General features: G+C 42.3%; 1 protein-coding gene across 4 annotated transcripts in view; it reads left to right on the top strand.

The window, feature by feature from the left end:
* Window positions 1-26,119, top strand: part of kiaa0825 (KIAA0825 ortholog) — a 222,358-nt gene that overhangs the window by 183,745 nt on the left and 12,494 nt on the right. Inside the window, exon 23 of one of the 4 annotated variants that reach the window (XR_006822563.1) lies at window positions 11,347-11,424. The exons of the other annotated variants lie outside the window; for them this stretch is intronic. The gene's annotated coding sequence lies outside the window, so the exon portion shown is untranslated. The remainder of the gene's footprint in view (window positions 1-11,346; window positions 11,425-26,119) is intronic. 4 annotated transcript variants of the gene reach the window in all.

The following is a 26,119-nucleotide window of genomic DNA, read 5'->3' as shown; positions in this document are numbered from 1 at the left end:
CCTGGTACTCCTGGACCTTAGCGCTGCTTTTGACACCATTGATCACAACATCATGTTAGACAGACTGAGGCACTGGGTGGGGATCTCTGGTACGGCCCTAGAATGGTTTTCATCCTACCTGTCAAATAGGAAGTTTTGTGTCTGTGTAAACAACTATGTTTCCTCATTCTGTCCAGTTAAATATGGTGTGCCTCAGGGGTCGGTCTTAGGACCCATTTTGTTTTCCTTGTATCTGCTTCCCCTTGGACATATTATCCATAAACATGGCATTTCTTTTCATATTTATGCTGATGATACACAAATATACTTGCCCGTCAGATCCACAGACCCTGGAATGCTGAGTTCACTTAACAACTGCCTTTGTGAAGTTAAAAAATGGATGTCAAATAATTTCCTCCAGCTGAACTCAGACAAAACAGAAATCCTGGTCATCGGGTCCCAGCAGATGGCAAATCAAATACTGCCATTTGCTGGTTCCCTAGTAAATCACATTGAGCCTGTGGCAAAGAATCTTGGTGTTTGGTTTGATAATTTAAATTTCGAGCAGCACACCACAAAGCTTGTTCAATCATGTTTTTATCAACTTAGAAATATAGCTAAAATTCGATCTATGTTAACTTTTAAGGACACCGAGACCATTTTACACGCCTTCATCTCATCACGCCTGGATTATTGCAACAGCCATTTCACCTGTTTAACCCAAAAATCTATTGATCGACTCCAGACTGTCCAGAACTCAGCTGCCAGGCTTTTAACCAGAACAAAGAAATATGACCACATTACTCCTATTTTAGCTTCATTACACTGGCTCCCTGTATGTTTTAGAATTGACTTTAAAATTATACTGATTACTTTTAAAGCTCTTCATGGCCTCTCGCCTTGTTATATTTCTGACCTTTTCGTCCCATACACACCAGCACGCACCTTGAGATCCTCGGGCAGTGGTCTGTTGTCTGTTCCAGAGTCTCGACTGAAAACTAAAGGGGACAGAGCGTTTGCTGTCAGGGCCCCGAGGCTCTGGAACAGCCTGCCCGAGGAAATCAGGTCGGCTGAGTCAGTGAACTCTTTTAAGTCCCTTCTTAAAACATACTTTTATAGGAGAGCCTTTCCCGATCTTATTTGACTTTATTTTATCCCTTTTAATTTACTGTATTTTACTAATTTTAATTAAATCTCAGGAATCAAGTAACACTGAGAGGAACACTGTGGTTGGGAGGCCAAACCCCAGCCTCTAGTGGTCCCATCTAAGACTGAGCTGAGAGCTGCTTTGTGCATGTGTGTTAGTGTGTGTATGTTGGGGTGTGAATTCATCATTGCTATAAGTATATTTTAATGTTAGTGTTGTAGTGGGAATGTTAATGTGTGTCTGCCTACCATGTCCCGTATATGAATAAACACATGTTTGTGTGTTTTTGAGACGACATAAGACACACTCTCACACTAACAGACTGCCGGTGAAGGTATGGAGATACAGTTTGGCTCTAGGGTTAGGTAGCGAGCTGTACATTATGTGCTGGGGGCAGGAAGCGGCTCAGCAAGGCAAGGCCCTTCTGTCTCCTTGTCATCGCCTAGTGCCATTGGGGGTTGAAAGTGCCGGTGTGTGTATGTGTGTGAGCGATGAAGTGATGCGGGTGGGCGCACAGCCGAACGGGCACTTGACTGGCGCTGTGGCACTTAGCTAGCGAGTAGCGGCTGGCTTGGCGGCGCTCCAGGTTAACTCGCCGTGCTGTGAGGTTTTTTGTATCCATGTGCGTTGGGTGATGTGGTACCAGATGCCACTCCATGTGCCCAAATCCTGTTGACATTTGGAACGTGGGCAAGCGGGCACACAGGAAGGAAGCAGAAAAGAGGAGGGAAATTTAATTAAGATGAAACAGCAGTCTCAGCCATACAGTGTGTTACACGATGTTGTGTTATCACTGCTTCACACGCACAAACGCATAGATGCATGCAAAGTCAACTGGACACACAAACACAAAAATGTCATCTAAATACACACACATCTTTTTGCCAATTGTACTATTTATTTTTTACACAGTCTGTGGGAAGCTGGCAGATAAAGAGAGCAAAGGGTGCGAGGGTGAGAGGCATAGGGATAAGTTGATTGAGAAATAGGCTTGTTTGTGCATGGGTGAGGGGGGTAATTTGATTAAGCAGGCTGACAGAAGGAGGAAGCGGGAATGGTGGGGTGACAGGTTGATGCCAACTCCTCCTGAGAGGAGATGGAGTTGTAAGGGGGCATACAGTATTTGGCCATGAGATCATAGTAAAGGAGGATGAGAAATGGTCAGATTCAGATAAAAGAGATGAGGAACGACAGAGGGAGGGTGACAAGGGGCACTTGGGAGTAGAGGAATGGGTGACAGAATCACACAGGTATTCAAAGAAAAGGAGGCAAGATAGAAAGGTGGTGAGAAGGTGGTGATATGAGCAAAAGGCAGAAGGTGAACGAGTAGGAGGTGTCAGGAGCAAACTGATGGCGGCATGTTAGAAAACCCCTCTTCCAGTTTTTATTCAACTTTCACACAGACAACTGCCAAATCTTTTTTTATTTCCTATTGATGAACGATCAGTCAGTATCTGTCCAGCACAGTGGGTTAACATTACTGTCAATGGGCTACCAACAAAAATGCTGAACTGTTAGCGGATTTTCATTCTTTCTTTCCAGTCACACATTCCTTCATTCATTTATTTCTCCAATGCTTGTTGCTCTCTGTGACGGACCACCGTCACTACGTTAAAGTGTGCGCTGTGACTGCCATACCAATGAGCCTGGCTCTTTGGTGTTGCGGTCAAGTTGCATGTTTGGTACCCTGTAGACCTGCGTTCGAATCCGGTGGGGGTGACTGCTCTGGCCCCTCTGTCACACTCTCCAAGCCTCCTCACTCTCCTCCCACACTTCATTCATACATGAACTATCTGTCACTCTAAATGATGAGGTCATTGTGGACTGTCGTTAAATGCCCAGTGACGAACCTTTAATTTGTTGTGTCATTATCATGATGAGCACATTTACATATAAAACAGGCAGGCGGGCATATTGTAATTTTAGAAACAATACATTTCTCTTGAAATTCTATCATTTTAATGTTTGCACTTTCATTTTATATTTTGACAATTACTGTCACAACTCTAATAGTGTAATTTTGATTTCACCTGCACCTTTTTAGTATAAGACTGTAGCTTAGGTGTTTACCTTGTATTTAAAGACTGTAATAAAAATAAAGGTTCAGGAGGCTTTGAGGGTCAGTTTGAACAGTCCCCAACATGGTTTCCAGTAGATAACATTAAAAAGCACATGCGCACACACACACACACACGCACACACACACACGCACACACACACACACACACACACACACACACACACACACACACACACACACAGCCTCATTTAGATGGAGAAAGCTAGGACTGATGTCTAGCATCAGGTCTCACAATAATTATTTTAAATTGTTACAAAGAACACAGGTCCTGGTGGGATATATTACCTCCACTCTAACCAGAGATGAATTTCACCCTGCACCTACATACACTACAACCTTCTGGCTTTATATATATGTTTTTATATATATATATATATATATATATATGTGCATGTGCATGTGAGTTTGTGCGTAGGTCACATACACACGTGCATGTGGTTGGGCACACGTAGCTAGTGGGTGTTTCTGTGTCAGTGTAATGTATATCTTTCAGGAAAGCCTTGCATTAATTTTTCACATGTTGAGACAAGGTCAAAAGACTGTATTTGTATGGTTATGTATGTATATATGTACAGCTGTGGGGATGCTGTGCTGAGTGGGTGAGCAAAGACTGCTCGTCTATATAGTGTAATTGGTTTTTTGATCAGGTATCTTGATTGTTGATCACACTTATTCTCTGCAGAACTGTGCACTTACAAACCCACTACACACACACACACACACCCTAACATGATGTAGACTCTGTGTGTTATTGTGTAGCCTACAGCATTGCCTCCATGTGCCTGTCTCCTTAGACTACACCATGTTTGATGGGCTCAGTTGCTGTAAGTGTGTATGTGTGCTCTTGTTTGTGTGTGTGTGTGTGTGTGTGTGTGTTTCATTACGTGTGGGCATATAATTCCAGTCACCCATGCTCTGAACTTCTTTACATTATTTTCTCCTGCTTAAATCAGCAACACATTCTTTTCTGCTTTACACGTTACTAATAAAAATATGATCAGATGACATGGTCAGTGTACACAATCATTGATTGAAAATAATAAATTATGGGCATTACTGATACCAAAATAATGCTGAGCAACTACCCATGCTTTTTACTGATGTATAGGATTTGGCTGCTAAAACATCCTATAGCTAAACAGGGTCACACACTAAAATCAGCTACATAACTACTGATGTGAAATTCGTGTAGTTTTAGGAGTAGTTGTTTATTAGTCTACAGGTGTAGGTGTATTCTTTAAATGTTTTATTCAACCACAACTGGATATACTAGAAAATGCCATGTCTATTATCTGTAACTAAAATTGAGGATTCTCATTGAGTATGCAAGTGACACCAGCACTCCTCATAATAAAGGTGGCATACTGCCATTGTGTGACTGTGCTGGGCCGAGAGGAAGTAATGATGTGAGGTATATTCGGATTTAACAGTCACAGTCCATATGAGGCGGGATGTACAGCTTCATAAACTCAACAGAAAGAGAAAGAGAGAGAGAATTATAGAGTTAGAAAGTGAGATGCATTCCTTCTCTATCCTTGCATTTTCTTGTCCATCCCTCCATCCCTTTCTTTTTCTCCCTTCTTTAACCCACACCTGAACCTGTCAGCTCTGTATTGCAGAGAATTTTCCAGCCGCTCTTCGACATCTCACTCTCGCCCTGCCTGTCAAAGACTGCTGAGGGCATAGAAAGAGGTTGAGGGAGAGAGAGAGAGTGAGAGAGGATGTACTGATGAATCCTCTCACAGAGCAGAGAGTTCACCTCTCAGGTAATCCTATAAAAAGCCAAGGTGAGATGCTCCTCTGCTTCCCGCTCATTATAGCATCTTTACCCTGCACCGCAGCCACTGCTCTCTTCCAAGAGGTATATTGGGATAGTGGTGCAGGCGGGGTAGGGGAGTGGGGAGAGTTGGGGAGTTGGGCAGGCGGGGGCAAAAAGAAAGGGGAGAGGGAGACCTTCTCACTATGCACACAGTGCTCACACGTTGCACCGCATGCGCCACATCTGTTGGACTTTTTTGTACCTCTCCTTCTTCTTCTTCTCCCTCTCTCTCCTTCTCTTTCTCTCTCTCTATGTCCCTCATTCCCTCCCCTCCACTCCCCTCTCAGTTCCTTTTTTAATCTTTTATTCATAGCTTAGCAGGTGATGAAAAATTTATGCCCTGAGTCTGGCATTGAAATAAATGCAAAACGAAAACAGAAGCAGTTTATACTGACAGTCTGAATATCTCTATCTAGAACAAGGCTGCTCGCTGCAAATCAGGAAGCCTGGTGCTCTCCTGTTAACTCCGCTGTGTAAATGATGCTTTGTGGCTTCCTGCGAAGCCAGAAGATTAGTGTGTTTTGTTTTTCCCTCTACTCTCCTCCTGTCATCTTACCAGAGGGGTGGGAAGTGAGCACTTTTTTTCCTGGGCACCATACCCCAAGTCTTTTCAGTTAGTCCCCTCCTATATCCACTCACCCTCCCGGCCCCCTCAGCCAATCCCCCCACCCCACCCTGTCTTGTTTTCGGGTAGCCGATCAAAGTGGCAAAGTGTTAGATTTGTTGTTCTACATGGTGATTGTGTGTATTCTCAGGTGTATTCTCAAGTGCTGTGTGTGTGTGTGTAAACCACACTTTAGCAGGATCTCTAAAGTCCCCAGCCTGGCTTAAAGAAATATCCACCCACGCACGCATACACACATACCAGTTGGCCCTTGCGGCTTGTAAGAGGGACTATCCCTCTCTTTGGAAGTGTTATACAGAGGCTAACTCTTCCCGCTGGCACTGGCATATTGCTGCTGTTGGTTTTGGAAGTGGTGTCCCCCACCTCCCCCTTCTCCGCCCTTCATTTTAAATCTGTGTTTTATGAAACCGGACCAAGCGATCTGTAAAAAACTCAAAAACTCAACTGCTCAAAACAAAAAAACAAAAAAACAGCTGTTAATATGCATCATGCAGAAAAGTTGTGCAATCTTTACAGACCTCATGCTTTGTAATGTTTTTTGTGTGTATATTTGTGTGTGTGAGAGAGAGAGAGTGAGTAAGAGCAGGCACATAAACATGACTGTATGTGTGTGTATGCACACTTGCACGTGTGTGCACGTACGGTGCGTTGTGAAGTCCTGCTGTCAACTGTAATGATGTGTTGTGGTAGAGTGCTGAGAGCAGAGAGGCCGGCTTGGCCTCGGCCATGGATCTAACTACTGATCTGATACTCTCTGACAGCCAGGGAGAAGGAGAGAGAGAGACATAGAGGTGGAGAGGAGAGAGACCCGATTTAGGGCAAAGAGGAGGGATGGATAGAAGTTAGGGCCTAGAGAGAGAAAGAGCATTCATTGAGCAGCGAGAGATGGAAAAGCAAGGGCTTAAGAAGAGGAAACTGGCATTTCTCTGCACAGTGGTTATATCCAATACGCAGTTAGAGGGTTAATATATGTTTTGGTGCGCACATATTGTAATTTCAGTTGCTGAAATCAAAGCAAAATAATATTGTTTCCTACTGTAGGACTTAAAATAGTCCAGCCACAGCAAGGCATTTTCCTCAGGGAATTATCATCAAGGAAATTCTTGCATTAGTGTGCGTGCATGTGTCCACGAGAGTGTCTGTGCATATGCATGTGTGTAAGTGTGTGTGTCCCTGGCCCTGCCCCAGTGCCACAGTGCCAGTCGTTGGCAGACCGTGGCGGTGTGTAGCGAGGACGAGTCGCCCAGCAATTAAATAAAGATCTCTAATTGGCTGCTTCATATTAGGGTCAGCAGCTGGAAAGAGAAGAGAGGTTTGTCGCATGCACTTTCACACACCCATCATACGCACGTGTATACACATGCCACACGCGCACATGCTCACACTCATATACTCGCATACACACACACACACACACACACGCACGGCTCCTGAACAAAATTCAATTATTAATGGACTGATTGCTCGAGTGGAGCTTCGCTGGGAATCTGAACCTGCCACACTGAATAAAATAAAACCACTGCTTTACATTTTCATTATACCAAACCGTGTTTTAAATTGCAAATGCCTCTCGGAAACCCACCGTTGCCCCTCCCTCCTTCCTTCCCCCTCCTTCCCCCGTTTTCCTTGCTGTCTCACTACAGCAACCCTCTCCTCCTCTGTGTCCCCTTCCTCACCAGTTACATCTATCTATGCTCATACACATACACGCACACTCCCACACATACCCATGCACATTTTACTGCTGTGGTGTGTGCGTACAACCACCATTAAGCAGTCTTATTAAAGGGAAAGGCTGTGTGTGTTTGTGAGAGAGAGGAGTTGTGTGCATGAGGAAGTGCTTCTGGGCCGCGGCGGAGCTCCTTTGCTTATTTGCAATCAGGTCAGACAGACAGCGCAGCCACATATACCACTGTCACCTCCCTCTAGACCACTCTCTCTCTCTCCCCACCTCATCTCTCTCCCCATCCCTCTCCTCTATCTCTCCTCCTCCCTCTGCTTCTGTGTTTTTCCCAGCTCCTGTGAAATAGCACATTTTGTCAGGAGTTGGATATCTCAATTATCTCCTTCGTAATACTGAGGACATTCCTCTTTGATTCGCCAACTCACTCTCTCTGTCTCTCTCCCATGCTCCCCCTCTCTTTTCTTCCTCAGCTCCCCCCTTAAATTTCCATTTCTAATTTACCGCTGTATATTTCATCCACACCTTGGTTGCCCTCATTCTGTTGTAGGTTAACTTAAAACTAAAATACTGTTTTCACAGTGCCCACTTGTGTCATCATGTGACAGGGGTTTTTAATGTTTTCACATCTGTCATTTTATGTGTGAGTGTGTCTGTCAACTTTGCTCCTATGTTGTCTTTGCTGTAGTGTTTTTTTGGGGGGGTTGCATAACTAGGAGATCACTTGCTAGTGTATTTAGTAAGTTTCTGTTTGTGGCACTTTTTTCCTTCCTAAAGTCCTGCCGCAAATTTTAACCACCCATTTCCACTTACGTATGTTTATTCCAGTCAAACTGCTGGTGCTGCTGCTGGGAATTTAAAATGCATGTCCTCCTGTGCACCAAAAGGATTTTGTTTTCTCATGAAAGACCTGACACCAGATGTTTACAACAGCAAAGTTGGAAGAAAGAAGTGTGGGGAAAGTGGCCATACATTGATTCACTATTATTTTATACTAGTCTATAATGGGAAGCAGCACGATGGAAATGTTTTTACATGACATCTTTAAAACCTTCTTGTGCTCACTGTATTTACGTGTAGCTCAGTTTCATCTCAGTGATGGCGAGTAACAGTATCATTACTCCAATACACCTTGTATACTACATGTACAGCACGTATCCTCTATTATTTACAGGTAATCTCAAAACAGGAGTTCACGTAGCTGCTCTTATGTTTCTGAAAGTTATTTGTGCTTGTGTGTGTGTGCGTGTATATACAGTATGTGCTTGTGTGCTTCACTGTATGTGCATGCACTGAGCACCCACATGTCTCTGCCACATGACTGTGCTTGTCATACAGCATGTGTGTGTGCTACATTTTAAAGCAAACCTCCCTCTCTGTGCTGCTCCTTTTTCATTTTTGTATATTCTCGCTGTTCATTTGTGTGTGTGTGCGTGTGTGTGTGTGTGTGTGTGTGTGAGAGAGAGAAAGAGTGGGAGAGGTAGAGAGAGACTCATAGTGGTTGTGGAGGGGGCAGAGAGGCTCATGGGAGTTGTGCTAAGGGCCATAGTATCACTCTACTGTCTCTCAGGGCACATTGTTTATGCATGGGGCCACATATGCAGCAGGCACAGACACTCACTGCATACTCCCAGAGACAGTGTGAGGCTGTTTGTGTGTGTGTTCCTGTGTGCACATAAAAGTTCACACAGTATGTGTGTATGTAGGAATACATACTTGCATATGTTTTCAAGTGCGTGCTCATGTGTTCATGTGTCTTTATGTATGTGTGTGCATGCAAGAGAGGCTCCTATCGCCATTACAGCCCTACAGGCGGGGCAGTAATCTCATCCTCTGCGTCTCTAACGTGTCAGCACCCTGCCGGCCATGTTGTTCACATTCACACTATTTCTCTCCGCTCTCTGCGAAACTGTTTACACACAAAAGGTGTACACTGTTGCATATGTATGTGGTTCTATGCACGTGTTTGTTTGCTAGAGTTTGATTTTGTGTGTGTGAGTTTGCCAGTCAGACAAGTGGAAGGTCAAGTACTTATGGCTGCTATCTCCCCCTCCCTTCTGCCTTCTCCCAGAGAGGAACAAGCTTGTGCCAGATGTCCTGTTAACAATCACCCCTCGGTCCTTCCTGACTTCTCCTCCATTTCTCTGTCTTTTCATCCTCCGTTTCCTCATTTAATTAACTTCTTCATCCAGTAAAACGCTGTGACAAGGACCCTGCTGCCTGTATTCTGGTTTCTCACACAGTAATGAACACATTACTGACCCGGTGTACACCAAGTTCCCTCCCTGTTCTCCTCTCCAGGAAGTGGGTTTTATGATGGTCAGTTTTTGCCCATTAACACCTCTATGCACTTACACAATGTACACATATTCTCTTAATCTCTTGTTTATTTGTCTCTGACCGCTTTAGTACGGTGATGCTATGGCTAATGTCAACAGCTGTGTGTGACTATGTATATAAAAGAAGTTACACAGTATCAACTGCAGAAAGTTAAACTTTGACCTTAAGTGATGATTTTTTCTTTTCATCGTAAGGCTATTTTGCTTAATTGATTACTGGAATCCAAAAATGAAGATTGTATATAACAGTTTTTTTTCATACTACAAATTATAGTTGTATAATTATGCCAACTCCCATCATGACATCTCAACAATGCTTCAATTACACTGTGTTCATTGTGTTTATAAATCACTAGTTTACACCACTTCCACCTGACAAGTCCAAAAGTTAGCAGTCTTAAAAATGGTCATACTTGCTAGCATAGATCCAAGGGCTTATTTACTGGTTTAACGCGACATGTATTATAAGTCATCTCCACTCCCATATACAAAATGACTTTGCCCTCATTTTTATAGTGTTATCCTGGATAAATATATCTATGTATATTCTGTATGTACAGTCAACAAAATCATGAAATATGTGCTGTTTGAGGGTAGAAATACATACCCCATATTTGCTTATATGCGTCCTTTAAAAAGAATTACAATATGTCACCCCTAATTAGAGCACAGTAAAATTCATTTCTATGAAATATCAGGTTAAGGCATGAAAGCAAGGGATGTCAGAGATGGATATCCAGTCACTGGCATAAGATGCCATGAGGTAATGGAGGTCATATTTGAGCTACTACAGTCTTATGTCCTAATCTGCCTGGCCCCTGGCCAATCTACCCTCCCGCCTTTTCATCTTAAGAGATATTGTAGAAACCATCTATGTGTGCGCTGCATTGATTGTGCAATGCATTATAAAATGACATTTCTCTGCTGTGAGCATCTGTCAGTGGTTGGCTTTGAAAGAAATGTGTCATTGCAGTCTTGACAACAAGGTGGCACTCTGCACTAAGACAAATCCCCCGAGGCCATTCTATCCCCCAGAGGACACCTTCACCCAGTGAGAAACTGAGGGAAACAAGGAGAGAGCGAGGCAGTGACAAACAGAGGAAGAGGAAGATTTAGACAGAGAGAGAGGGAGAGACCTGTGCTCTTCTGTGTCTGTATGAGTGTGATGCTCTCCTTGCAAACACTCTGGTTGTGATTTTGCTTAGTAACTCAGGGGTCTGCCCTAACCTGTGTACATGTGTTTGTTCGTGTGCATGCATGTTTGTATAAAGGGTAAAATAAAATGAAGAGCATACAGTAACAATGGATATCCTACGGTTAAAGAAAACGTAGATTTAGCGGGCTCATTTATCAAAGAGATTAACCAATTGGGAATATGCCTTCTCTCACATAAGCTTTAAAAGTGTGTTTATTGAGTAAGCCACACTTATATTGTGTAAAACGTTTTATTGTCTGAACTACAATCATGTGAAGTGGGAAATGGTAAAACAAGTTTGGTTGGAGACAGAGATGAAACAATGACATTTTTGAGAGTAGAAACCTTCTAATGAAGAATAAGCATGGAGGTGAGTTTGTGCTATGTGTTTTGTATATGTGAGTGTCTCTGATGGTGATCTGTGTACTGTTCTTTGTCTGTGTGTGTGTGTGTGTGTGTGTGTGTGTGTGTGTGTGTGCAGCATGTCACTTCCTATCCTCTAAATAGAGTCCAGGTAGCGGTGTGTGATGGTGCTGTTCTCACTGGAAAGAGATCACTGGCAAGTACGCTCAGAGCCATCTGCACCAGACCTCAGACTGCAACATCTGTGATATTCACACACACAGTCACACACACACACGCACACTGGGCCCATCACCATCCCATGAGGTGTACACAGTCCTGTCACACTGCTGCGATGTAGCTGTCATATACTGAGCATATGGCACTAACCCCTCCCCCCAAACCTTAAGGTCCAACATCACAAGCTATGTAGAATTAGTCTCAATTCTTCTTCGTAATAAAGGGTTGTTATTCACATTATGCTGAGGTCACTCTCATAACAACTGTCAAATTAGGGCGCATTTTGATTTGATTGCCCAACTACGTGCGGGGAGAAGAGATGATGAGTGATTTTCAGCCTGCAGTTCAATAAAGGCTGATTTGTAATGGCTATGTTGAGTTTAGTCGATGTTTGAGGTCAGTCAAAACTTGTTCTCCCATGCTCAGTGTTATTATGGTACGTGAGAGCATGCAGGTGATAACAGATGTGTGCAGTAATTTCTTATTTAAAACTCAGTGACTGACATGTCTATACACTAAATACAGCTACAGTATCTGGGCTGGTTGTATAGGTGAGTGATTTGAGATGTGAATCAAATAATGTGTAATTTCCCACATTGGGTATATCTGGAGCTCTGCTTTTATTACAGTGTTTGTATTATAGAGTTTGTTTTTGCCCACAGACATATTTTGTATTTTACAAATGCTATACATATCAGTCTTGTGGGCATGATCAAAATTGTCCTTTGCAAGCAAGTCATGTCAAGAATTTGACCCAAAAAGTATACACTAGCCAAACTCTTGGGCCAACACATTTCAAGGTTTCAACTCAAGTCTGACATTGTTTATTTCACAAAACTTTTACAATGTAAGCTCTGTTGAACAGCTAAGTCAGAACAATGGCCTCATACATGATTTCCATGATTACAGTCGCATGTTGAAATATATTTTTCTTTTTGTCAGTTTGTTGTTGACCAATTGCATTACCCTATGAAGTATCAAAAACCTTCTGTCTGTACTACTTACTTAATACTACTACTACTTAATATTGAGTGTACTTGTGTCGAGTGTAATAGTGTGTGTGGTTGCCCATATTATACAGTAGACTGTCAGACAGAGACTAATCACCTCACCGTAGTGGTGATTGTATATTCGAGGGCTAATTTCTATGTTGCTTTAAGGGCTGATCTGACTATTACCAAGATCCATTGTTAGACTTTTCCACTATTTAACTGTGATCACTGTTATTAGGACATCAGCTGTTAGTGAATAAAGAGGTTTTGATTGTTCTCTTTACTCAAATGCGACTACAACCATAGCAGCAAGAGAAAGTATTGTGGCCTTCTCAATGCCTACTTTTATAAGCTATAATTTGATTGTACAACTATTTTCCCTGTTTGCCTTTTAGATTTTCTGCCTCTTTTTAATCTCCTGGCTGACTTTATTAGCGGTTAGAATTCAATAAGTCTTCCATATCCCTATATTACATACTCACAGGCCATCTTTCATTAGTTAGTTTTTCTTATTTACTTAGAACCAGAAAAAGAAGGGATGTTTGAATCATGTTTGTGCCACTGATCTTGGTCCGAGTCATTTAATACTAATATTATCTGCCAATTCCCAAACTGATATTTATATTTTACATAATACAGCTTCACGTTGCACACTTAAACTTAAGTAGGGCTGCATTAAAATTAGCGCAACTGGCCCAATTTAGATATGAGATGTCTGATGGCTGAGTAGGCTGGCATTAAGAAAGCTTTTCTGTAATGGTTGCTCATGGTGTTTTACACGCTATGCTGTGCTATTGTTTTTTAATATTTTTGGTGAGAGCAGTTTCACTCTGTGGGGTGGACAGCAAAAATATAAATTCATAAAAAACTTACACATAAATGCTAAAGTTCAAATGTAGTTTTCATCCAACAGCAGCACCTGCAAAATGTCGCTAGAATAGCCGCAAAGTGGCAAACCAACAACAAGCGCACATCATTAATTGAAACCCCAGGCTGCTGTTTATTTATTTTTGGAATAATTTGCAGTGTTTTAATGTAGCACAATTGCATGTTTCACAAATGATCACCCTTTGTGTAGATGATACCAAAATTTAAATCCTTAATTGGCCCTGAGACCAATCCTGGACATTAATTTAAGAAATCCCTTGTTCCTAGTCTAAATTTTCAACTTTGCTTCTTACCCACCTTCCCGTCTGTGTGTTTGGTGGTGAGGATCCAATTCTGACTCAGTGTTTACCACTTCACCCCCCTTTTCCCTCCTTCTCCTCCTGTTTTTCACCCTCCCCCTTCTTTGCCCCCCACCCCAAACCCCACTCCTCTAAAAGTGAAAGTCCTGATTGCTTTAAAAGACCATACAGACACGTTGGCAGCCATTATCTATAGTTAGAGAGGACCAAGTAAAGAGCCAGGCCTTTTATCCCGACGACTCTGCTCCCTCCCGCCCTCCCCCCCTGCTGTTTTGTGTATGTCAAAGCTGCGTAATTTGGCCCAACGTATGGCTCAGCGAGCCACAGTTAATGAGGGGCTGTTTGAGAGTTAAACGCACATGAATAATCATCGGGGAACTGGAGCTACAGAGAACGAGAGAGAGATTTAGATTTCAACACATGCAGAGTGGGTCGAGGGACAGAGATCAGAGACAGACAGTGTGTAGACACATGCAATGGTAAATGTTGCTACAGGCCAGTCAGAATGTTCAGTTCAACCAGTGAGATTTTACATTTCTTCATGTCTTATTACACAAAAATGTTTCTGTACACATATTAACACAGTGGATGCATCTGCCTCAGTTTACGTGTGTGTACATTACACACTGATAATTAACCGTACCTCCCCGCTGTACCAACTAACTCAGTACAGTCATTTCAAGAATATTAAATAATGGACAATGAACTTTACAAACAACTAATGCCAACGCTACTGACTGAGCACTTTTGTCTCTGACAAGTAGTTGACAATGTTTTTCCTCCAAGGGATGAGCACATGTGTCTAAAATGGACTTACAGGGGAAAAATGGAATAAATAATATAAGCCGGATGTTTAGCAGTGCTGCCCTAGGATATGAGAATCCTTCGTGATGCAATTAGCTCTATTGAATAGCTGGCGTGGTGGCTTGCTGCTAAATGGACTATTGTTGACATGTTTGTGGGCTTGTCAGGTGTTTGCATAGCTTGTGGCGGGAAGATGCATAGATACTTCTCTATGTATTATCTTCTTATCTAAGTAAACAAGGTGGTTCTATAGGGATGTAAAGTATGTCCAGAAATTATAATGAATGTTACATTTGCATCTGCTTTACTGCTTTTAATCTTGAATTTGGTTTTATATGGTCAGTATATTGCCATTTCTAACAATGTATTGCATGTCGACACTTCATTTCAATCAGAACTACAGAATCAACAGCTCAATACACACATTATGCAACTGCTGATTTAACACACTAATTAGACCATGGCACAGGGGTGTTGAAACATGCAAGGATTCCTGGTGTTTCAACAAAGACTCACTCTGCCCAGCACCAGCTATCAGGGAGAAGGAGTGTAATGGTAAAAGTCAAAACAGAGCCATTCATTTGCTCTTGTTGAGCTAAGTGCATTCTTGGCTCACAGTCGGGGGGCATCGCACCAGACTGCGCGGCTAAAGCCAGAGAGCCCATTTGTGGAGGCAAATGTCACCATGTCACACCGCCCCGCATCTCTGCATCTTTCTCACTTTGGCTGGTACCATGCCGTGCCCTTCAGCTGTAGCTCTTTCTCTGTGTGTTTACATCAGTTTCTCTCTCTGTTTCAACCTGTGTCTTCACTCTCAAGCCCCCTCATCATGTTCATCTTTCTGTCTTTCAAATCAGTTACTACTTACCACTGAAGTTTTCTCTTTCTCCACATTGTATCTGCCTCAACAGCCCTCCAAATGTTACCCTCACAGCTTAACAGGTTTTGTGTCTACGTCTATCCATTTCTCTTCCGGCACTACCTTTTTCTTGCCAGTCATCATTCAGCCACAGCTGAACTGTAAAAGCAGGTAGCTTCTTTTTAAAATTGCACTCTTTCCCTCTCTCTCTCTCACTCCCTCTGTCCTCCCCCTCTTTTTCCCTCAGTCAGCCACTGGACATTTTCTGGTTTGTTTATAACAGAAACTGAAGCTTAACAGAAGAAGAGTGATAAAGGCAAAGATGGAGAGTGATCTCCTTTATCCCTACCATTCCTTCTTTCTCTCCCTTGTTCTTCCTCTCTCCCTCGCTTGTGTGTGACAGAGACTGTTTCATCTTTCCGGTGCCTGTTTGCATTGCAACCAATGCGCGCCCCATGGTTTGCATGTTGCCACTCTATCACAAAACCAAACAGTGAGTGTGTGCTCTCAGCCTGGCAAAATGTTTTATAAGGCAGTAACCGCGTGTGTGGAGCTGCCAAGATAATGAATAGGCGACGCAGCTCATGCATGCTAATGTTATGTTGTAAGCAGTTTTGTTGACAAGTGCTAATACTTCTTTCATACTATCATCAAAAGCAGCTAATACAACAGCCATTACTCCATAGCACTCCATGCAAGACATGATGGATTGTGACCTTAATATAGGTTAGCCGAGTTTTGAAAGTTAAACAACCTGCAATAAATCACAGAATTATTACAATGCGCTTTAATTGGTTAAGGACTGTTTATTTCCTAAAGAGGTAGGAAAAATTGGGTTTCTGCACTTTTTAATTTGCAAAGTGCATTTTCATTACAAATGGCAGTTTAATATTACCCTCCTTTGTCATGCAAAATACGCAACACACTGGCAATCTATTAATTGGACAAAAATGCGGTGCCAGCGTAAATGCTCCTCCTCTCTCACTCTGTCTCTCTTTCCCTCTCTCTCTCTCCACCTCTCGGGTGGTAAGAGCTGGTAACATCGATCAGAACCAGAGACCAGGGAGACCAAGTTAAACACTCTCTCTCACTCCACGCCAGTCCTTATCTGCTGATGAAAACACAACAACAAAACAGAGTAAAAATAACAATGACAGGCCATTGTCTGCTCTATGCCAGTAGCTTATTAAGAGATAGTAAATATGAGGGACATGCTTGGTAATTATGCCTGCCCCCTGTTGGTTTTGGATTTCAGTTCTTTTTTACAGGATTCATACAGTAGAGGATGAAGCTGCTGCTTCTTTTTTCCTGCATTCAAAAAACTTTAAGCTCAATCCAACATACTATAATTGTAATAGAGTCAGGGTATCTGACATGTTGCACACATACACTTCCACACCACAAACATTCATTCTGCATCTTGTTTAACTTTTGCTGAAATAAATCTTGTGTGTTTTTGGCTTTGCTATGCATGAACAATCTGCATTTCATGCAGGTAAATATTCAACTTATAGGAAAAACTTATCCTGAAACATTTTAGCTTCTAGCTTAGCTTTAGCTTTTAGCTTAAATATAATATACCTTGTATATTTGTGTCCAGTTGGTGCACGCACGCACGCACACACACACACACACACACACACACACACACACACACACACAAACATACACTCACACACACACACACACACACACACACACACACACTTTTTACTACTTTATTATGGTCTTTCTCTAGAATTTGTTGTCTGTTTTTATTGTTATCACTTGGCTACTCTGTAAGTATAACCCAAAGCTGAATCCAATAAGCTAACCTGTTCTCTGCAGGCTGTCAAAATTCTGAAGTGAAATAATGGAATGAAGTGTATCTGACTTATACTTAGGTATACTGCAGCAAAAAAGTAACAGGCATCATACAATACAGTGAACATCACAACATTCATGTTAGTTTGATAGTTGGTCTTTTACTCTGCTTTTTCACCACTATGCGTATTTGAACCTTTTTTGTTTCCTTGTTGCTGATTAAACCATTGCAGTCACTGAGTTTGCTTTGGTTGTAATGTTGGTGGTCAGGGATTTTGAGCTTATCCCATTGTGTGCTCCTTGTAAGTAATTATTAAAGTCATGGCTGAATGTTAAATGTGATAAATCAACATGAGCTCCATTACAGTTACATTTTGAAATGAACTCTACTGCTGTATTGACTTGTTTGACTTGCATTCATTATGATGTCTTTGGTCTAACAAATCACTATATAAAGATCCATTTGTGTGTTAAAAGCTGATTCAATGTTTTATCTTTTTATTTGAATGAAGTTCACATATGGGTTAAAACGATGTGAATCTTGAAAACTGTGACTAGAGTGGCGTATGACTCCCTGATGGCAGTATTACGACACGTTGCCAGCTGGCTTTGACAGGGTGCCACCCAGACATGTCACCGTGCTGTCCTGTGTCTCTAACCCCAGCCAACGCACACACACACAATAGTCAACACACAACTCACACACGCTATATCCCCTTGAGGCCATCACTCACCCGTCATTCTTCGATGCCTCGTAGACCAATCAGGCACTGTCTCATGAGACGCAGTGTCACACATTTAAGGATGCATGACAAAGTGCTCCTTGATTTCCCAGTGGCCACTGTCTGTAGCCTGCTCGCGCTTCTAAACACGCACGAACATACACACACATGTGCTCGCACCCACAACATACTTTCATATGTGATAGAGGATGCATGTCAAGGGCTATTATGTCAGCAGTAGGTGAGACGCTGAGAGTCTGCCTTGGCAGGGAGTGTCTTGGGTCCATTTATAGCTGTTAAAAACAGTAAGGGAAAAGCAGAATAGTCAATAATGGAACTTTTATGAGAAGATGTTTGTCATTTGCATGCCAAATTAAAGGAATTTAAGCTAAGAGAATATTTTTTCATTTAAAACTTTTGAACCGATGTACTGTAACACTCAAGCACTTTTCTCCTACTATACATCCTAGTTACAGTGTAAAACAGCAAACAAGTTCGGCCGCTTGGCACTAAAAGCGTGTGGCTTCGACTCATATAAGATGTGAGGCAGTAACCACCCAGTCACCAAGCTATTTTAGACTCCTCTTGGTTTGGCTTTGGACCCCAATTCATTCTGCAGCAGGGAAACATCCACGGCCCACCAGTACCCCCCCACCGATAGAGAGAAGCTTCTCTTTGATGTTGACATTTTCAAACAAGGGAAAAGCTCTGTGGTTGACCTGTGCTCTCTCTCTCTCTCTCTCTTTCTCTCTCTCTCTGTCTCTCTCCCCTTCCTTGTGTTTTTCTCTGTGTGTTTTTCTCTCGTCCTCTTCCTTTCTCTCTTTCATGTGTTTATATTGCATTGAGCCAGGCTAAACGATGGAGCTTGTGAGGTACCGCGGAATGGTTTCACTATTAGAATAGAGAGAGAAAGAAAGGAATTAGTAATAGCAGTAGTCCATTCAAGTTGTTCAGGTCTCAAAGTTACCTCTACATGACCCACAAACAGAGATTTTGTTCAGGGAAAAGGCATTTTGGACCCATTACTCAAGCCATTGTGGTTGTGCACTCATATGAAACAAGGCGGAGAGGGTGGGGGTAACACAAGGTATAGCACCAAAGCTCAATTGCAAATATAGCTTTTATGCTGGATGAAAGCAGAACTTCAATTTGCGAGAGCTTTCAGGGTCCTGTGTATGGGTTGCATTGAAGAAAGGCATACAGTAATGTTACAAAGCCATTTGTGCCACACTTTTGCACAATTACTGCCTTTTCTCTAAAAATGCGTTGTTTATAATAGGTGACTGAGACAACAATTGCTCTGGAGTAGCTTTGAAGCTGGGAGCTCTGCAGAGAGTCGGCACAATGCACCAAACATGTGACAATGAAGAAGAGCATAATCTTCATAAACCAACAGTGAATCACCCTTTAACCGGCATTGTGGGTAGTGTGTATAATGTATAATCATGAATAATACTGTATATGTGCCTGAGTGACTCTGTTTTTAAATCTTTGTATTTGTGCAGATGTGTTTGTATTTGTGTGTGTGACTATCTCAGGGTTTGCCTTTTCCAAAATAAGCACAATGTGCAGTGAGACAGAAGTCTGTCCTCCCACCATACTCCTCTATCAATCCCAACCATTTAGCGTTTGCTACAGTGACAGGGGCCACAATGGCCTGATGTTCTGACAGCAGCTGCTGTGGATTTGCCATCTTTTAGCCAGTTATATGATACAGTAATTGTTTGTGACACATTGCCCGCACTTCCAAAAACCAACACTGTCTTAGGCTTACGTGAGATAAATCAGTCATAAATCAATTTACCAAACCATATATTCAGAGCCAGCTTTTCAAACAGGGTCTGTTTTGGTAATGGAGTAATCCTTTTTAATAGAAAATACACACACCCACACTGTTCTTTTTACAGAGTTTGATGGATTAGCTTTTCTGCTGAATTCCATGGATGACATCCTGGAGTGGAAATCCAGGTGTGGTGATCCTTTTATTTTTTCTTTCCTTTTTTTCTTCAGGGAGTTGGAAATTGCAGATTGGGTGGGTGATATGCCATCAGAATGATGACAAAGAGAAAAAGAGAAAGACAGAGAGAGAGAGAGGCTTGTTTGAGTTTTTTTCATTAGAGTTGTTCAAATACTACTTAAGTGATATTATATATATAGTATAATATATATTGTATAAACTTTTGTTTCAGTTTCAGTGTTTTATAAAACTAAATATCACTTACCACATCAACAACAATATAGTGTGACTACAGTGTTGAATTGAATTACTCTTCAGGCTGTACAGCCACTTTACAGTTGTTTTAGTGATCTCCTAAATATTTATATCTCTTATTCATGGTTCTTTTACTTAATAAGCTCCTTTTACTCACCCAATAGGCAGTATACTCAATCATGTAAAATGCAATAATGCTGCCACTCTAACATTGATTCTCATTCTAACAATTAACCAGAGGTGAAAAGTTGAAATGGTTCACAGCGATATCTTTCAACAATAGAATTCATCACCTCATCACCAGCTATTTGTTTTTCATTCTTCCCTTTCTGACTTCCTTCACCTTACCACTTCCTCCTCTTTTTCATGGATCCACATCCATGGGTGGAGTGGGGGTCAGGTGTAGCTCAGGTGCGCTGCAGACAAAGGCAAACACAGTGTGAGTGAAGATACTGTGACCACATCTATCTATCTCCGGCTGCCTATGACTAAAGCAGTGGCTGTGGCCATTCAGAAACTCTGCTGTTTTCTTTAACCAATCGCAAAGCGTGACGTTGGAAAGTGAAAGTACCTGCAGCCACGTTCCGCCCGGCCTAAGGCGTGACAGACGGGCCTGTCAGCAAGCAACGTGAAACACCTGGGTAGGAAAAACAATCAGCTAAAACCATTGCTCACATGTTTTACTGCTGTTTGAATCAGCTATTTGTTGTTTTGTCTTTTCAGTTTGGATAAGGGCCAATAAAGAGAATAGAGATGGTTGAACTCCATCGGTGGGTTCATCTCTTTCTGTGGCTCCTCCTGAATCTTCAAGCTGACTTACAACTCAGCTGCACACAGCCGGGTGTGTTCACTCCCCCGTGTGCTCCAGTACAGTACCAGCATATCCTGATAAAAAGACACACAGTCAAACCTGCACATGCATACACACAAGTCATAAGTATGTGGGAGTCATACTGACTTACTTCTTTCTCCCACACACAAACATCCACAGTAAAGACACTGCCCCACCTTTTCATATACTTTACACCTAGATAAGATCACTATCCTGAAGATTTATAGATCCTAATAGACATGCCTTGCAGTGCCCTGGATGAGATGTCAGAATTGATGACATGCGGACTTTTATTACCTGGTATGGTGTGTGTAATTAGGTTAAATAGATGGGGTTGGACACGCATGGTAAAGGCTACATTTCTCACCCTGACTGGATTTATTGGCCACGCTCCGCTCTCCGAGGTCTGCTCTAATGCACTCATTTGCATGGGGGCACATGTAGCTGATGTGTGTATTACTGTTACGTCAACTGCTAAGCACAATGACAAGGGCCGGCTTATGAATAGTTTGGTTCAATGGTTGGCAACGGCCTGGCCCGCCAACTGCCTATTAGCTATGATATGAAAGCTGCCTGGCAAGTGTTAGATTGATACTTGACACGTCTAACAAAGCTCATTGTCATTGTAATTACTATACGTTGAGTCTTAATTTCATGGTCGTCCATATTGCCAGCGTGATAGGGCTGTCTGTTACTTACATCTTCAGTAACAGCTGTCTATTCAGCCAGTGTATCCATCCGCCTTTCATATGTTCAACAGTCTCCGAAATAACGACTTCATAATGACTATAATCACCTCAGATGTAATTATAATGCATGGCCATTGGTACAATTAAACTGTATTTTATGTAGTAACATACCACTTTTTTTTCTTCCTCCAGATGTCCAATCAAGTGTAAATCATAGATAAACTAATAGCAGAAGACTATATGTGTTATGACCCGTTCATTGAATAGACTTTAAAAGGAATCACTTTATACCAGTTACTCTGTCATTTGCTGGAGGGTCCATCCCATCTGTCTGTTAAGGACAAGCTGATAATGAAGTGTATTTGATGAAGTAAGTTGATAATGAGAGCTAGCTGGCCAGCAGTAATGACAGTGTAGGAGTCGAGACAGTGGCAGTAGCCTGCAGTGGTGGATGTTACCATTCAGAGTTTTCTGACCTTCAAAGATTCCAGTTTCCCCTCCAATACCCATCATCAGATTGAATCATTGAGGAGGCGTGTATGCCCGTACTTGTGCGTTTGTGGGAGTGTGTGTGTGCGTGCAAATATGGCAGGATGATCTCATTCGCCTAGCCCCCCCACCCCTAGTTTGGGGAATAAAAAAAATCTTGCAAAGAGGGACATTCACATTCACACGCATTCATGCACACAACCCGCCTCTGACTCGAAGGCCAGGCAATTGGCTTGGAGCAGCTGAACCATGTAACTCTACACACACAAACACACATACAGGCTCGGACTTCCATTCCCTTGAACCTGGCTACTTGCCTGTGCATCAGGACGAGCTCTATAAGCCCTCCGCTGGGATGTGGGGTGCATAGCGAAGCAATTTGTCTAATATCTCCTGCATCCTCTCTCTCTTTCATCTACCTGTCTACCTATTTTCTTCCTACCTGTCTCTTCTCTCATGCACATGCACTATTTCTTCCCCTCATCCTCTTTTGCTCTGCATACTCAACTACTACTACAACCCCCCCCCAGGCTAGCAGACACCATAGAGGGCTCTGGTGAAGACAGGGCCCATTGACAGGCTAGAGTGGCAGTAACTTATTGTCTATTGATGGAGTGTGACAAATCATGTGGGAACGCAGGGGTGCGTGGCAGTGAGAGCCAGGATGTTGAGTACGTGAGCGTGCCTGCGTGTGTTTTCGTCTCAGATGTGTGTGTGTGTGTGTGTGTGTGTGTGTGTGTATATGTATACCCGCATGTGTTTGTGCCTTTTTGTGTCTATGCCTGTGTGTGTGTTTGTGCGTAACGTCTTAGTGTGGGGCAGGCGGGCATAGCCGAGACCCTTCACAGCTCATTTAGCCCAAATGGGGCCACCTGGGTGGTGAGGGAGCTCAGTGGGGCGGCCCTGGCACTCTGGAGCCCCGCTGACAGCCCCCAAATATAGGGGTTTCGTCGGCCTATTAATCAACACAGCCACTCTGACAAATCACCACAACTATGACCTAATGAGAGGGGGATAGAGGAATGAGGGAAAGGAAAGAGGTAGAGACATAATGGAGGAGGTGGAGCGGGCACAAGGAGTATATGGAGGAAGGTGGAAGGGCTGTAAGCACGGAGGCTAAGAAGTGACAGAGAGAGCAGAGGCTTAATGAAAAGGAAATGAAAGAAGGAGTAGCCTGACATTGCGACTGGCAGTGTGGGCCATAGGGGTAAGCCATGAGGTAATGAGAGGAGAATGCTAACACACTTGTCATCCCTCACGATCCTCGGTTCTCCAGTCCTACTCACAACAAACCAATTGATTTGTTATGAAAGCCCAAATCATGCACTCCAAAATGTAACCGAGTGGATTAGTAGCACGAGTTCAGCCCCACAAAGTCCCCGTCGCTGGAAAATAAATTAGACTACAAATGCTTTCTAGACACTTTTTTTGCAGATGCTTCAGAGCAAATTAGAGGTGAGAAGACGTTTGAGTTTGAAAGCAAACAACATTGATGTATGTCTCCTACTCTGGTTCCCACCCTGAGGTGAGCTAGCATCTAATCTCTCCACTACCAATCTCAGGTCCAAATCACATTAGCCGGGATCAGAGGTGAAACTGGAGCTTTTCAACAGCAGCCTGTTCTCACTAATGAACCCCCATGGCCATCCACTGCATATTACAGCCACACTGAGTGAGGGGGAGAAAGTTTTGCAATAATCATTATGTAATTGCAGAATGCCTGTGTTTCCATAGCCCTGACATTTCGAAAGCTCGATAGCAATATCTTTATGCTTCTCTATAGGGAATATATTTGGAATGGCTGTACTGTATATGATTGATGGTTTTCTGAGGATAAGCAATCTGCTTTATTGTAATTATATACTGCAGTGTCCGTCTGAAGTTTATACTAGACAATATTAGTTTATTTGCAATGAATTTTGTGTTGTGAACCCAGATTGACTTGACTGACATTGATTGTGTTTGTTTAAGTGACCCAGCTGCTAAGTCACTCAGTCAAGAGAATACAACTATCATCCACAGCCAACACACACAAACACACACACACCTCACCTTCTGCTTTTTCTTTTCTTCATTCTAGGAATCTTTACGAAATCTGCATCGAAAAAAAAGCTCTGCTTTTCTGTGGCTAATTAATATGCAGCCTGCCACTGAACACTAGAGTGAATATTCACAAGCAACACCTTCCTATTGACTTGTATCCGTCTGCTGTGCTGTCCAGCCATGGGATCTATGTCTTATACTAAGCTCAGCCTGTCTGCTCCATCGACTGGCCCAGGATGGAAGGCCCATGGAGAGGATGCACAACTGCATGCTCCCTCCATCCATTACCTAGTTATGGTAACACTGCAACAGCTACTGCTTGTGAGTCTGTGGAACAGAAAGCCACATGCACTTCTTGTTAGATATGCACACTTAATCTGCTTCCCAATTCACGCTGACAGAGACTCATTGATGAAGGTGTTACAGACTGTGTGTCTGTGTGTGTGGATCCATCACCAATGGATCCTTCACCAACTTATATGAAAGGCATTTATTTGCCCAAGGTTACTAAAGTAAGGCTCTTTCTGGCCAATAAGCCTATTTGTTCTGTTTTGTGTATTTTCTGTACAGAAATAATAATAACAGTTGGAGCTTTCACATGCTTTCTTAATCAGTGGTTTGTGAAAATGATACAGTTTCAGATGTTACGTCTGTTTGCTTATTTAAACTAGCTCTTTACTCGTGGTATTTAGTTGGATGATATAAATACTCATGAATCAAAATCCACTGATTACAAGGATTAAATCTGTCTTCTGATCCAGTGTGCGGCCGGACAATTACTATGCCGCCCCCGCTTTAGCAGCTGCAGCTATACAGTAGTACACCATACTCCCTGAATGCAAAGTTATGGAATGATGAATGTATAGTAAGAGTTTTACTCCACTATAACAAACTGTATTGTGCATTCTCACTTTGCATTAGATGTCTGCCTGTTTGCCTGTGCCTTGTATTGTCACTGCACTTATCAGTGATTTGATATCACTCTATTATTGACTATAATTTCTTTCTATTTATTGTACTTGGTGGATAAGATAAATCTCCTTTATATTCAAAATTGAATCTATCTTTGTCAGTGTAATGCTGTTTTGCATGGATTTTGCCTTTTGAAGGTTCTGCCTCTGTCTGTCTTAACTGCCCACTGATTCAGAGTACTCTCACTGAGTTGTCGGCAGGGTCACCAGGGACAGAATGCCAACTTTGTAACCATTTTCTCTCAAAAGTGAATGATGTGATCTGACATTTAGCGTTGATGATGGCAGCCTGAGCCAGTCAAGTAGCATATTAGTGCCCCTCACCTCCCTTTATGACCTACACAGCACTTGTGCATTAATGTCAATAATGTTCTCATTTCATATTCATGTCTTTGTAGCATTAATATGCTACAAAGACATGAAAGTGTTGACCTGTATAGCACAAAGGCAAAGCAGGGAAAACTTGACATGGATAAAGGTTGAAAATCTATTTAGCATGTTATTCGTCCATTAGATTTTACTTTTTATAGAATTTGACAGTGTTTGTTTTTTGGTTGTAAGAAATGCAACACTGCCAGAGGGCTGTGTGTGAGTGTGTGCATGTATGCTCTCCTGAGTTGACAATAGACCTTTACAGCATCAAATCCCTACAAGGTGACGCACAACTTAAAAACGTCTTTTCATCGCCTTCCTTATCTCTTTCACACTGCTGTTGCCAGCAAGAAAGAGAAAGAAAAACTGAGAGAGGGAGCATTATAATTTTATTATAAGGACAGAGAGGATAAAATAGAGCATAAGCGATAAGGATCTGGAGATTAGGATGGAGCAGAACAATAAATTATGCAAAGTGTTTGAAAACACATACGGCTATAATTAAGTGGCATTTGATTTTAAATGAGGTGACAGTGAGGATTTATTTATCTCCTTAACCCCTTAAAACTGCCATTAGCATGGTAGAAAATGAACTGTTTGAAATGGTAAGAGAACAAGGCCCTGATCTGATACACAATAACAGAGCACCCCCAACCAAAGACTGATACACACACACACACACACACACACACACACA

This window comes from Micropterus dolomieu, linkage group LG21 (genome assembly GCF_021292245.1).
Source record: "Micropterus dolomieu isolate WLL.071019.BEF.003 ecotype Adirondacks linkage group LG21, ASM2129224v1, whole genome shotgun sequence".
NCBI lineage: Eukaryota > Metazoa > Chordata > Actinopteri > Centrarchiformes > Centrarchidae > Micropterus > Micropterus dolomieu.
This window is presented reverse-complemented; position numbering and strand designations above follow the sequence as displayed.